The 15,408-nt window shown below is 29.3% G+C and overlaps 1 long non-coding RNA gene across 1 annotated transcript; it reads left to right on the top strand.

The window, feature by feature from the left end:
- Positions 1 to 1,552: 1,552 nt before the first annotated feature.
- Positions 1,553 to 4,411, top strand: LOC131606157 (uncharacterized). Its single transcript, XR_009284741.1, has 3 exons — positions 1,553 to 1,771; positions 2,750 to 2,876; positions 3,882 to 4,411. It is a non-coding gene; the product is annotated as an uncharacterized LOC131606157 (long non-coding RNA).
- The last annotated feature ends 10,997 nt before the right edge of the window (positions 4,412 to 15,408 follow it).

The following is a 15,408-nucleotide window of genomic DNA, read 5'->3' as shown; positions in this document are numbered from 1 at the left end:
AAAGAAGTAAATAAAACATGGATAATGTTGTACTCCAATAGCATGTGTTAATAAACTATATATGAAAAGTTTGTGTTGAAAAAATTTATAAAAAGATATAATTTTAATCAAATCAATGCAAGTGTTTCAAAACAATATTTCTACATTCAGAATAAATTTTCATTTATGATTTTCTTAACATTTCCCCTTAAGACACAAGTTAGCTAGCATTACCCATAAAATTAAAATAAAAAATAAAATTATGAATTTTTATACTTATTTTAAAGAACACAATACACTCTAAATATTTAGTAGAACTTAACGATTCTAAGTAGGGACGGCAAAATAATTTCGTACCTACGGATTAAATTCGTCACGGGTACTAGATGAGTAGCTTAATAGATATTCGCTGATTAAATAAATGGATATTTAAATACATCTTTAGTAATGGATATGGATACAAGTTTTATGATACTCATGTCTGCGGATATTCGTATTGGTTAATAAGTTATAAGAATTAATTAAATATTAATTTATTATACTATGTTTTTTCATCTTCTGAAAAATTAGTTTTCTCATATATATTTTTATTAATTTTTTTTGAAGAAAACCTTTTACATTCCGTATTGATCATATCGACCATTTCATATTTAATCTTTTTCTTTACTCCATACCTTATTTCAACAATTCCACCATCCAATCAACCACTTTCCTTGTTTGGTCAATATATTCATTTCTTCACGATCACAATATCTTTTATTTTCTGTTAAAGATGAAATATATGGATATCATGTTTTGGTGAAAATGAAGGAAATTAATGTGATAAAACTTTGTTGTTAAAATAAGAGAGATTTGTATGGATGTTATGTGACAATAATTTCAAACAATGGGTCACAAGTCTCTTAAGGAAATTCAAACAAACACTTACCATAAAATATAAGGAAATATAACTATTAAGGAATAAAATTGTTATGAAACACAATTTTCTTTTTTTTTTTTTGCAATTTTTCTTCTCACCCTTATACTTTCTCAAACCCTCGGTAAAAATACAAAAATGCCTTCAGTTTTCGAAGATGTATCTTCAGACGCACCTATTTCCCACAAAATTGAACACAAACGAGTGAGTCACCCTATTATATTTAAATCCAGAGATGCATGTCCAGATAATTTAATTTTTTTAACGAAAAATGGTATTTTCAGACATGCATATTCATAAAGTGCCTTGTTGTGTTTTTTTAGTTCAATATTGAAGGTATCCGGGTAGACAAACGTAATATTCATGCATCAGCAATGCAACAAATATGTATATACTAATAATGTTCATGTTAAAAAAACAATTGAAAAATAAAAAAATGATTAAAATAAAATTTTAAAAATTAGAATATACAAGTAAAAATCAAATTAAGAGTCTATAAGTTTTTTTCGGATTTTTTCAAAAATATGAAAACAAAAAATAAATAAAATAAAATAGAAAAACAACAAATTTAGGGTGGTGTCCCCGACAACGACGCCAATTTCAATGAAAAACATTTAGTAAATGGGATAAAGAGTATTTTTGGAGATGCATATTTGAATTCACCCTAGAAATTTTCAGAGAGGCTTCTTTGAAACAATTTTTGACAAAATGGGGTAAGGTGCGCTCGGAGATGCATCTCTGAAATTTTTTGAGAGAAATTTCGGGTTTACAGAAGTGTGAGCCACATCATAAGGGTAAAAATTTCTGTCAATATAGTTGAGCAGCCATTGAATGATGGAAATGATCTTGCTAGCTGACTTGCGGATCAATATGAAGGTACATGGTGTTTACATTTTTTTTTCTTTTTTACAAAGTGCCTCTCTCTTGAAAAATGTTTTACTAGATTTTTTTTTATAAACAAATTGTACACCTTAATTGAAGCTGCATGCAAATGTTGTTGAGTAGCCATTGAATGATCCTCTTATTGAGGGAATTGAGCTTGCTAGCTTGTTTGAGTTATAATCTAAAGGTTGTGTTTAGAAAAGTATTTTATACTATCTTACTTGAAAAGTTTTTTATAATATCTTACTTGTTATTCTTTTGAAAAACAAATATTTCCCCTCAATTAGAGATTCCCGTCAATGTAGTTTAGCAACCATTGAATGATCCTCTCGTTGAGGGGAATGATCTTGCTAGCTGACTTACAAATCAATCTGAAGGTACACGGCGTTTGGAAAGTGTCTTTATAGATGTTGAATGGTCTTTGAAGCAAGCCATTTACTAATCGGTTGAATGTCTTTGTAGAAAATGTTTTTATAGATGTTGAGGGAAATATCAGTTAACAACATATGATGTAGAAATCTAAACAAACAATCTGCGAAATAATCTGCTACAAAATCAGTCAAAATGTCTTAAGGTAAACAAAGATTTTGTCACTTTCCATACAATTATGATGTGAGGACTTAATAGAAAAAGAAGTTACATAAATTAGTAGTGAAAAAAATAGAACATGAACATAAGAAATTATGGTATTTGCAGGGTATGAACTTAGTGATTTTATAGTGGTTTAAACATAAAATTAGATGTAAAATTCAGCAACCAAACAGAAAAACAAAAAATTATAGTTAAGTGTAGATAGAATGTAATAAAGAGTTATCACATATTAATTAGGTATTGTGGTTCTTTTACTTTAGTAACTTTAGTCTCAAGTTGAGTTTTTGCCATGACATTTTCAATGCCAAACTGTCTTTGTTTTTTTGGTTCTTTACATTACAAACTGTTTGTCTCTTGAAAAGTATTTTTTTATATACACAGGCAATCATTCTCAATGAAGTTTCTATGAAAGAAAACTTTTTTGAATTTCAGAAGGCTTTGCACCAGCCGTAAAACATGATCTCCTTGAGATTTCTTTAGATAATATTGTTAAGAGAACAATTTGAAAGTAAGTTGAAAACATTTTGATTTTATGAATTTCGATAATATTATGTCATTTGTTAATAAGTATGTTAATTCTTGTAAACATTATCTCCTAAAGATTTATGGAAAATATTGATAACAAATAGATGTGAACATCCATTTGTTTGCTTCCGTTATCCCCAATTTGCAATTGCTTGAGTTGTTCTAGACTTTTGCAATCGATACTAAGTAGTTGTGATGATGTTACAAAGGAAAAAATTATATGCATGTGGTAAAGAACTACAGTTAGCTTAGAAAGATCAATTTGGCTTATTGTCTTAAATTGCTTCTTAATATTGTCGATGAGATGGTAGTAAGTGCGCCGAGCAATTTTGCACTCTAAAATGTAAGATGTTCTCATTTCTCGTTGTTCCTGATATATACATAAATAGACATAAACACATATATGATATAACTGACATTCAAACATAAAAAGTATTGAGTGTTTGAAAAGTATTGAGTGTGAATTGTGTGCAAGTGTTATATAGATATTGACACCAAAACTTAATGCAATTGCAATTTTTGAAATGTACATATATACTATAGACCAAAACTTCTTTCAAATCCATTTAATAATTCAAATACATCTAAAATGGCCCATACAAAATGACCTCTAATATCCAGTCCATTCCTATCAATGTGACCATAAAAACCTCTCCATTAGAATTCAAGTAAAAATGATCAATAAAGATATTGATTTAATGAGAATTTAACCTACCGTCCCAAAATTATACCTCGCACCCCTCATATTTAATTATTCTAGAAATGTCTTTGGGTTGAGTGAACATAACTTTCAAATGACATTTTTGGGATAGTTAAAATTTCCGGTAGTTAAAATATTTGGTAAAGTAATTGAAATTTCCGATAGTGTTTATGAATTTTTCGGTATTTGTAAAGTACCATAAATTTCAAATTTAGCTTAAAATACTGGAAATTTTAATTATACTAAAATTTCTGGTATTTTTTTCATTTGGATTTTTTCAACGATCAGGATTTTGCCGACATATTTGAAGGGTTCTGATTGCACCGACAAATTTGTGTGGCCTAGAATCAATCTTCATTTGTATAAATAAGGGCATATATTATAAAGAAATACATCTCAAAAAATATCTCTTCCTGAATTTTTTATTAAGGCTGGAGTGTATTTCAACAGAAACAATCCTCCTGTTGAATTCAAGCTTTCAGATAGCGTCGCACCCCTCGCCAACTTGACAAACAAGTTGAATGAGTTAGTGTCTGATATCGATAACAAAACACTGAGTAGAAGACCAACGAAGATGTCAAGGCCATGTGGAAATCATTTCGCCGTAGGATAACTAAAGGTCTGATCAAGTTGGATGCGCAGATAACAAGATTCGTTGACGATATAATGAAGATGTTGAAACGTTCAAAATCATCTAGTAGTACTTAGATTTTCATGTTTAGTGCTTTTAATTTTTGTTTGTTGTACTGTTTTTTGTTGTGTTCATCTTTGAATCATGTAATTCCCAAAAATATTATAAAATATTACCAAACCAGTGATAACAAGTCGGAGTAACAAAATATAATACACCTACATAGGCCCACACGGGCTATGTCGACTATCATGGATAAACCTGTAAAAACCTCATCATCCGGATTTACCAAACCTGTGAGGTTATCTGCAAGAACATCAATCAACTAGAGGCGGCTATCCTGATCCCCGTTAGGGGGTGGAGGTGGTGGTGGTGGTTGCACGTCGTCAACCCGTACCTCAGCATCAGCATCAGAAACCCTAGCACGAGAAGACCCCAGAACATCAGAAGACCTTGCAGTCGGTGGTATGAGGCGAGAGTGTGATATACTACGATACCACTCTAAGTAACCATCCTTGCGTTGACTCTAATCTCACGGGCAGAGCTGATGATGTGACTCTGAAACCATCTGTTAATACCACCAGCTAGAGCTTTAGGTACTAGACGAGGGATGCCTTAAACAAAACCAAACAGTTGCAGACACCTCTCAGGGAGGTGTCTAGCCACGTGGTTCTCCCACATCATATGCCCTGAATACAATGTCGAGTCGTCAAATGGGCGATGGGAACGTTGCACCGTGTATGGTATCAGACGAAATCATCTACTGTCAAACGCATCAAGCCTCCTCCTGTACTCCATAACACCACCACGATCCGCATGTCTGGCCTTCCATCTCCTCGCCAGTGGAGCATTTGCTAGGACACGATGTAGTCTCCTATCAGCACTGAATAGAAAAAAGATTATGACATCAAATAAAAAGGATTAAAATGATTAATATGATAAATATGTTAGTATATTTGTAATAGGCTCAAGTAACCAGCTAGTTGTCTGGTATTAGGCTAGGAAGCAACTGCAAGTGCCGTGTATAACATAGTCAACGCCGCCACTCCCCGAGCCCAGTTTGGAGTGTCTAGGCTACTGAACAACCAACAGTATTAAACATATATATAAACTCGAGACTTGTCTACAAATAGAGTACATGCCATCAGATGTAGCATGTACGCGCTAGCGTCTTCATACCTCTCCTCCACCACAAGACCCTCATACATGTCCCTCATACATGTCCCTCATCCAAGACATCCTAAGGTGCAAGCCTTTATTAAAGGCAAACTCATCGAGCACCACACCCTCATTAACCTCTAGATCCTCTGCAACCCGTGTCAGCGCCATCCCTTGGTTAATATGGGAGCAGTGAAGAATGTATAAGCAATGGGAATATGAAACAAAGATGAGACATCATCCAATGTGATATTCATCTCCCCAAATGGAAGATGAAAGGATGATGTCTCAGGGTGCCACCGCTCAACAAATGCTTACAGGAGGGAGGCGTCAAACATGGTAAGTGAGCACGAAATCTAGCAAGGTGAAATCGGTAACAATACATCTGACCTGCTCAGGCATTTCCCCCTCTAGGAAGTTCTTCAACTTCGAGTCATGGGATGCGACCTTCAGCGTCGGACACTCCTGTAAGAAACAAAATTAAAAAAATAATCAATAATCTTTCAGATAAACAAACAAGCCAAAATAACCAATAATGAATAATTTGTAATAAAAAATATAACATGTATACCTCGTCATGCCATATACGAAATGCGACATGCTCACCATATCCTGTGAGCACAGACTTGTCAGTAGGTCTTCCTAGATAGGCTCCATTAGTGCGAATTAAAATTAAAATAAATGAACCATTACTAATGGTTAGTGAATTAAAGTTATACTTTATTAATGGTTTTAGAACTGAGCCGTTAAGCAATTACCCAATCTCAAACTAATCCCGAACTGGACCGTTGTTACTTTAGTTTCTAAATTAATTCTTTTAAAAATAAAAAGATTGATTTTTTTAAAATAAAAAATTGTCTTTATGAAAATAAAAACAAGTCGATTTTTTCGAAAATAAAAACGTCGATTTTTGCCAGAATAAAAATTCAGTTTTATGAAAAAATAGAAAAATTGATTATTTAAAAAAATAATTTTTACGAAAAAAATAAAAAAAGTTGATTTTTTCTGAAAATTAGAAAAATCAATTTTTTTTCAAAAAAAATTTAAAATATTTTTTTATAAAAAAAAAGATTTTTTTTCCAAAGTCGGGTTTTTTCAAAAATAAAATTGTCGATTGTTTTTTAAATTAAAAAATTAATTGATTTTTTCGAATATTTTGCTTTTTTTCAAAAATAAAAAATTCGAAAAATTTAATTTAAAAATTTGATATTTTTTTAATAAATGATTTTGTATTGAATGATAAAAGAGTGTTTATCATTATATTTTTAATTTTCAGAATGCTATAACATAAAAGATATTTGCAAAATATATGTAAGTCCTCCAAAACCTTCGTTAAATACAAATTTTGAGTTCCTCCAAATTAGAAGATTTTTTATGTTATGAATAAAATCAAACCCTCAAAAACTCTCTCAACTAAAATCCTTCAATTTTTTCCACTCGATTTTTTTTTAAGTCTTCTCCTCCAACTCCCAAACACACCCTTATGAAATCTTTAAAATGTATTGAAGTCAGAAAAAGGACATAAAGTATTGATGTAGGCTTGTGTGTCTTTCTATTAAATCGAAATGGAAACCATAATAAATTTGAAATATTTGTGCAACACATGAAACATGTCGCATTCTACACTCTCCGGCCACATTTATAAACAACAAAAATATTTTAATTCTTAGTCACTATTATAAGCAAAAGTTAATTATTAATAAATTATTCAATATTGTAATTTCTAATATATCCATTTATTATTTTATTTTTCAACATTTCATTAAATTTAATAAAGAGGATATTATAGTAAATTTAATCAATGTTTTTTCGAAAGTTAAAAAAGTTAATTACACTTGATTAAATTTCTCAATAATCGTAAAAGTATTTTTTGTTGCTTATAAATATAATAGAAAGGTGATATATTTTTTTTAATCAGGTATGGGAGAATCATGGGAAATACTGAAATGAGTGTCTTCATGAATCAACTGTGTTGCCGTGATGATTACTCGATCTGGTGTAATAGTGTGTCAGTACCATAATTGATCATTTTGTATCATACTCCTATATGATAATGCATGGTGGATGTGGTTTGTTTCATTTTGCAGATCAACCGGAGCAAAATTCAAAAGCACTAAATGATAACATATGCAACACTTAACAATTTAGCAAAGGATGAGAGAAAGCAAGATGATTTTTTTTGTCAGTTTGGCCATAATGAATATTATGCCAGAAATTACATGATATATGTAGATTATACGAGAGGATGTACAAGAAGGTTTTTAGCCTTTTGCTTATTTAGCTTCATTGGGTTGGTATATGATTTGAATGGGATATGTTAAGTTAGACTTATGTTTGTTTGTATTAAGATGGAACTGTAATCTGTTTTGGTATAATTTTTTATTGTGTTACTTTTGATTATAAGATTGTGAGAGCCTAATCTGCAGGAGTTGGGTGGAAGTTTGGGTCTAGAGAGAATGGTTCTCTCAAGGTTCAAGTTTTAATTATGTTAAGTTCAAACGCTTTTTGCATTAGGTCAGATTTATTTGGAGTCTTCTTCTATCTTTTAGAACTCATATTTATTTCTCAACACCACTTACGCTTGTTTTTCAATAATTCTCCTCCCTCAATTGTTGTGAGTATATCCACTATGTTCCCCCTCAAGCGAAAGCTCTTTCATCCACATGTGTGTACCGCCATTGACATACACATTTATCTCATCACAGACAATTCAACGGAACACGTTATCTGACCACCATGTCAGTAAGACTTTCGACACAAGAAGCATGTCCCTTTCTCGAACTAGGCTCTGATACCACTGATGGGTCATCATTGAGGGGGAGTATAATGGATGGACTCACACTTTAGGGGGTGATTGTTGAGAAACAAGTGTGAGTGGTGTTGAGAGACAAGTGTGAGTTCTAAGTCTCACATTGCTTATAAAAGTGGAGATTGAGCACTTCATAAGTGAGAGGAACAATACACCTATCACTTTAAGGTTTTGGACAAATGTGTGATGTCTCTCTCTCACTTGTTTGAGTGTTTGGCCCAATGTGATTTGCTTCTCTCTCATGATAATCCATAAGTGATATGTCTTTAAAAGGACTTCCGCAAGTGGACAGTGAGGTTTGTCTTCTTGAATTGATTTGTGATATTTAAGTGAGTCTTTGACCCAATGTAAATGTTTCTCCCTCTTGATAACTCATCAATAATATATCTATAACTCATCGATAATATATCTTTAAACGGCTGTCGCATGACAAGATATCAAGAGTTATATATATATATATATATATATATATATATATATATATATATATATATATATATAGGGGACGACTCAAGTGAGAACACTTGGTTATCGACCATTAAATTTTGATTTTGTTGATTTTAATGGACTGGATTGGTTTCTCTTTCTAGAATCCTTAATATTTATTTTAAATCAACATAGAAAGAGAAACCAATCCAGTTTATTTAAATCAACAAAATCAAAATTTAATGGTCGTGATTCATTGTTCTCATTTCTCATAATAATCAAGTGTTCTCACTTGAGTCGTCCATATATATATATATATATATATATATATATATATATATATATATATATATATATATATATATATATATATATATATATATATATAATCAAAGCAAGTTGCAGATTCAAGGAGCTATTCATATACACATAGAGTGCATTACCTTTGAAAGTGATTCTCAAACGGTGGTACAAACTATTAACAATAATTTTTTTGGTCATCATGAGTTTTGTGTTATTATTTTTAGTATTAAACATCTTTTAGATTTACATCTCGATTTTGTGGTAAAATTTACTAAACGCTTAATGAATTCGATTGTTAGTAAGGACGGCCAATTTTTGGTCTAGACGTATGTTTCTTCGTTCGACTCCTCTTTATATTAAAGGACTCCTCTTTATATTAAAGAACAGTTACGTTATGAAATAATATGAGTTTATTCCGGTAAAAATAATTAGACCCAAGTACCCAACACCTAATTTAACATAAACTTTAAATTACATCCATGGCCATTCATGACCATTCAATTTTTATCTTGATAATGAAAAGATCCAATATGGTCTACAAAACAATCAATTCATGAAGATAATAATCAACTATACTAGTACACTTATCATCATTAACCTACAATAATGGAAGAAGGAAAAAAAACATAATATGCAATAATAATTACAATAAAGAAAGATAACACTCCACTAAAAATAATTAGGGGCCTCCTTTAATAAATCTGCAACTTGCTTTGAAATGCAATAGTTTCCACACAAATTTCTATATATCTTTTTTTGTAAGAAAATTTCTATATCATTGCTCCACTTAGTATCACTCCATAATTCAACAAGCTTATAATGACAATTTATCACAAGTTTTGTTTCGATTATGGTTTTTATGTTGACATACTCCCTCCGTCCCAAATTATAAGAGAAATTTACTTTTTAGATTCATTGAAAAATTAATGTATCTGGTTAATATATAGACCAGATACATTAATTATTCAATGAATCAAAAAAGTGATTTTCTCTTATAATTTGGGACAGATATTATATTATATTATGGTTATTTATCACAAGTGTAATTATATAAAAATAAAATAATTTTGAAAAATTAGTTATAAAATTGATTTGATGTTTATACATGAGTGAAAGATGAAACCAATTATACATAACAGAAAAAGTGTGATTTGAGATTCTCTAAACATGGCACTCTTGTGATCTGTTAATGCAGAGGATAAAAGAGAAATAAGATTCTTCAGTTGTTGCTTGTTCCAACTGAAAAACTGTATCATATCAGTATTCTTTAGATAAAAATCTTGACATACATATATAAACAAAGAATCTTGTCATCAAATAGTGTAAAGAAAAAGACATAGAGGGACCATTGTTACATCAGAATCTACTATCTATCTATTACTAAGAAATTGACCAAACTGTTAAAATTACCCTTCTCACTAAAAAAACATTACACTACAAATTGGACAAAATAGTACTCCCTCCGTCTCATAATAAGTGTCCTATTTGAGTTTTGCGCGGTTCTTAAGAAAATTATTGGATGTGTTGATTTTAATGATAAAGTTAATATCATTTACTAAAGTACCCTTATTTCTTATAGGTAGTAGAGTAGTTGAAAAACGTGAAAGTTAATAAATAGGGGTATAGTAGTGGAAAAAATTAATAAATGTTACATTGGTTTTCTAAAGAGACATTTATTTTGAGACATGAAAAAAGTGCAAATGGGACACTTATTATGAGACGGAGGGAGTAACTAACAAAATCACCCAACCACTTTTCTATTGTCCAATGAAAATCAACTTTTTTGCCAAGTGTCAATCTACTTCTATCTATTACTAAAAAATTGACCAAACTGTCAAAATTACCCTTCCCACTAAAAAACATTACACTACAAATTGGACAAAATAGTAACTAACAAAATTACCCAACCACTTTTCTATTGTCCAATGAAAATCAACTTTTTTGCCAAGTGTCAATTGCATGTTTATGATTCAACTTTTTCTCCCAAACACACATCTTCTCTCTCTTACTTAAAATTTCAAATTTCTTTTACATTTTCTTTCACTTTCTAACTTTCATTTTAATTTTTCTTAATTTATTTATTATCACAAAAAATATTAATAATCTATTTTTAAATTTTAATCTTACTAAAAATTTCAAATTTCTTTCACATTTCATTTTTTCATACTTTCTTACTTTCATTTTAATTTTTCTACATTTATCTATTATCACAAAAAATATTAATAATTGATCATTTAATTATTGTCCCAAAAATATTTAACTATTTCACGGGTCACTATCAACTCAATATTTAATTTTTTAAATCGATCATTACACGTTTTCTCTATCTTAATTAAAATTTCAAATTTCTCTCACATTTTTTTCGCACTTTCTTACTTTCATTTTAATTTTTTCTCTATTTATTTATTATCTTCTACTATCTATCTATTACTAAGAAATTGACCAAACTGTCAAAATTACCCTTCTCACTAAAAAACATTACACTACAAATTGGGCAAAATAGTAACTAACAAAATCACCCAACCACTTTTCTATTGTCCAATGAAAATCAACTTTTTTGCCAAGTGTCAATCTACTATCTATCTATTACTAAGAAATTGACCAAACTGTCAAAATTACCCTTCCCACTAAAAAACATTACACTACAAATTGGACAAAATAGTAACTAACAAAATCACCCAACCACTTTTCTATTGTCAAATGAAAATCAACTTTTTTGCCAAATGTCAATTGCATGTTTATGATTCAACTTTTTCTCCCAAACACACATCTTCTCTCTCTTACTTAAAATTTCAAATTTCTTTTACATTTTCTTTCACTTTCTAACTTTCATTTTAATTTTTCTTAATTTATTTATTATCACAAAAAATATTAATAATCTATTTTTAAATTTTAATCTTACTAAAAATTTCAAATTTCTTTCACATTTCGTTTTTTCATACTTTCTTACTTTCATTTTAATTTTTCTACATTTATCTATTATCACAAAAAATATTAATAATTGATCATTTAATTATTGTCCCAAAAATATTTAACTATTTCACGGGTCACTATCAACTCAATATTTAATTTTTTAAATCGATCATTACACGTTTTCTCTATCTTAATTAAAATTTCAAATTTCTCTCACATTTTTTTTCGCACTTTCTTACTTTCATTTTAATTTTTTCTCTATTTATTTATTATCTCACGGGTCACTATCAACATAATGTCTATTTTATTTTAATCAATCATTGTCTTTATTTGAGAGATAATATCTTTATTTTTATTTTTTTCTCCATCTCACGATTTTTTATTATTATTTAATACAATTAAATATCCATGATTATTGTTTATTTTACATTTGTTTTTAAATATATTTTATATCGCATCAAATAATGTTTTATTTCACGGGTCATTATCAACATAGTAGCTATTTTATTTTAATCAACAATTACTATTAATTGAGAAATAATTTTTATTTTTAAATGTTAATATTTCATTTTTATTATCTCCATCTTATAGTATTTTTTTATATGATTATTTAATATAATTGAATTTATATGATTATTTTTTATTTATAATTAAATCATCCATTTTTAATTTATACGTATCTAATTAAATTTTATACAATATTAAATAAATTTACCCGTGCGGAAGCACGGGTATCTTACTAGTTCAGAATGAAAGAAAGAGCATCGTTAGATATAGATTCACAAAAGGTCACAATTTTTTTAATTTAAATGTGTCATTGTTGTAAGATTCTTACTACGTATTTATTGGAGGTTAGGAGTAACTTCAGATTTTTTTATTCAAATGCACACTAGTGAATTTATTTTTTGCCACACTTTCAGAATAAGTTTGCTATCTATTGGAGGAGCCAATGAAGAAAATCATTTTTTTTTTTATGTGCAGACTAGATTATCCATTCACCAAGTCACTTATTAAGTTGGTTATTTTTTCACTTTTTAAGTCGGATCTGGTATTAACCGACTTAATAAGTCATATTGCTATTTAAAATATGAAAAATTATTTGAATTATATATTTGTTAAGTCAGATTAACCGACTTAATAAGTCTTATTGCTATTTAAAATTTTAAAAATTAAAATTATACGTTTGTTATGTCAAGTATACTGTGAATTGACTTAATGAGCGCTTTGACTCGTCCAGTGAATGGCCGAGCTGATTTTAAAAGTGTGGCATTCTAAAAAAAATTCTTCAACTGTGGCATATTGTTATTCTTTTTCAAAATAGTGACATTTTAATAAAAAATCCGTAACCTCATCATAAAATTACAAGATAAAAAGAACAACGCAAGTATATCAAGTAAACAATGGAATGTTATTTTAACATCAATTTTGATATTTTTATTGTATTATACTGTTTACAAATAAGGTGAAAATATTTTTATTTTTAACTTTTTAATATCTTTCTCTCTAAAAACTACTTTGATTAATGTAAAAATTTAGTTAATACGATTGATAATTCGGTTAATATATGTCCTGACATCAAAAAATAATCTTAAGTTAGTTAATTGAGTGTTAATATAATTTATAATCCAATTAATAAGTGTTCTAATTAATTTTAATATTAAAAATAAAGTTTGTTAATTAATCTTAAAATGTTAGGGTTAATAGATTTTGTAATTTAATATTCAAAAGTGATTAGTATTCTGTATTTTATTTATTAATGAAATAATAAAAGTGATTAATAAATGATAAATAAAATAAGTGATTAACTCATTTTACACCCCTTTAATATTAGCGAATTTTGTTTTTCCCCCCTCCGTTGTCAAAGGCAGGTTTTGGCAACGATTTTTTTGAAAAAACCGTTGCCAAAACATGCCTTTGGCAACAGAGGGGGGAAAAACAAAATTCGCTAACATTACAGGGGTGCAAATGCCTATTAACCCTTATATTTTTTATTTCATGAAATGATATAATTAATTAATAATATATATTTAATATATTTTTATCAAAAGTCCAAAATGAGTCTTAATTGTCATTTTAGTTTTATTTATACCTAATGAAAAAACTAATAATTTTTTTCCTCTAATAATACCATTAATTATTTAATATATAATTTTATTTTTTCCCTTTTCCGCCAATACTTGAAATTATTATTACAATAATAATAATTTGTATTATATTAATTTTAAAAATATCCATAAATAAAAACAGATTTGCTCTAAAAATCACAAACAAAGTATAGTCCTTTTTTAGCATGTTTGGATTGGCTTTGGGAAGATTCAAAATCAATTTTTGAGGTGTAGAATTGATTCTGAGTAATTTTGAGGTGTTTGTTTTATCAAAAGTAGAATTGATTCTGCCTCCAGAATTGATTCTATTTGAAGCTCGAATTTGTAGCTTATATCTCCAGAATTGATTTAGGGTAATTTTTACACTGAAATTTATTGTTCAACTCACTTTTCCATAAATATATCCAAAACATAAATCAATTATGCTAAACTCAATTATGTTAAAATCAATTTTACCAAACTCAATTATAATAGAATCAATTCTGTTCATCGCCAATCTAAAGACACCATTTATTTATTTAAAATAATACAAGGTTGTATTTTTTGTTATTTGAAAAAAGCATATAAGAATCTCACATGCATGTCATAATCACGTAGTACCTTCAAGTTACCCTTGTGTCTTTTTTTCCCATATTGATTCTAGTTAGAGTATCCCTTCTGTCCCAAAGAGTGTTTGGAGAAAAAAGTGTCAGTATTTTGGACTTTGGTGGTCTTTAATAAAGAGCACATGGGTTAGAATCACCCGTGACATTGAATTGAGGAACCAAATGAGAAAAACAACAACCCTATATTTCTTCCATTTTAGTGAATGAACCTAAAAATCATTATGGCCAAAGGAAAGTAAAAGAATTGTTTGGCTATACAAAGGTGTACTGGATACCTTGGTACTTGCATATTAATGCTGTCTTTGTGATATGCATTTGTCAATGCATGCAATAATGCTATTGCCCTAGTTTTGTTGGACATTGATGGTGTCTAGTGTTGGAGTAGGATCTGTAACTTTTCTTTAACTTTATGGTGCATGCACTGTTCAAGAACAAAAATAAAAGAGTTAAAGTTGAATGGTGAACTAAGTAATTCTTTTCCAAGATAAATTGTTAGTAACATTATGAAAGCTAAGAAGTATTTTGGACTTTGATTGAAACGCGCACCATTATGAATGAAAGTTAAGAAGTTACAAAGTAGTAACATTGTTGATTGTTGAATGATTGAAACGCGCATCATTTCTAAGTTAGAATCTATATTTAAACAGTCTTTATGGGGCGGAAGTGAGAACACTAAAAAAATCAATAGGGTAAATTGGAAGAAAATGTGTACTCCATTTGAGGAGGGGGGTTGGGTATTAGAAAATTGAATCTGCTCAACGTGGCTCCATTAGAAAAGTGGAAATGGAAAATCAAATCGGAAAGGCACGGGCAGTGGTTAAAAACGTTGAAGAATAGTTATGGGGAGGAATAGGTCATGACAGGC

This window comes from Vicia villosa, linkage group LG5 (assembly GCF_029867415.1).
Source record: "Vicia villosa cultivar HV-30 ecotype Madison, WI linkage group LG5, Vvil1.0, whole genome shotgun sequence".
Classification (NCBI taxonomy): Eukaryota; Viridiplantae; Streptophyta; class Magnoliopsida; order Fabales; family Fabaceae; genus Vicia; species Vicia villosa.
This window is presented reverse-complemented; position numbering and strand designations above follow the sequence as displayed.